This window comes from Nematolebias whitei, chromosome 7 (genome assembly GCF_014905685.2).
Source record: "Nematolebias whitei isolate Nwh7 chromosome 7, NemWhi1, whole genome shotgun sequence".
In the NCBI taxonomy this organism is placed as follows: domain Eukaryota; kingdom Metazoa; phylum Chordata; class Actinopteri; order Cyprinodontiformes; family Rivulidae; genus Nematolebias; species Nematolebias whitei.
The window spans coordinates 51,390,699-51,391,360 of NC_056504.1; the positions used below are offsets into that span (position 1 = coordinate 51,390,699).

The following is a 662-nucleotide window of genomic DNA, read 5'->3' on the forward strand; positions in this document are numbered from 1 at the left end:
GCTGGACTCGTCAGCCAGATGGGAAACAGGTGGCAACCCAGGAGCTCTGTCTCAACTAATCAGCATCTGCAAGGTGAGTTCTCCCACACACACACACATGCACACACACAACCCCAATAATGTCTCTCATTTGGTCTGGGAACACCTTGGAGTCCTCCCAGAAGAGCTGGAAGAGGCTGTGGAGAGAGATGTCTGGACCTCCCTGTCAAGGTGCTGCCCCCAAGACCTGAGTCCAGAACAAGAGGAAGATGATGGATGGATGAATGGATGGATGGATGGACATGATGTTGTCTGGGTGCAGATCTTCATGGGTTTTATCTGTTTTGTTCAGGGAGGCTGAAATGAGTCAAATGAAGTTTTGTTTTCCTCATCAGCTGACAGCAGCTCTTCTCACAGCCATCATGCATCTTCTGTTTCACTGTCACACATGAAAACATCTGAGTCCAGGAGAAGCTGCTTAAACTGAACACTTCTGACACGTTCATAACCTGAGATATTACAGAGGCAAGTTTCAGTCCACCGGAGGTTCCTGACTGTTCAGTGCTCACTCAAGGTCTTTTTATCGCTCTGTGAGGCATCAGGTGTTCCAGCTTCTTCATCACTGAAGACATGAGGTGTTCCAGCTTCTTCATCACAGAAGACATGAGGTGTTCCAGCTTCTT

At 48.2% G+C, this 662-nt stretch overlaps 1 protein-coding gene across 1 annotated transcript in view; it reads left to right on the forward strand.

Annotated features, from left to right (window-relative positions):
• Nucleotides 1–662, forward strand: part of LOC119412900 (glutamate receptor-interacting protein 2) — a 153,335-nt gene that overhangs the window by 44,752 nt on the left and 107,921 nt on the right. The window lies entirely within an intron of this gene.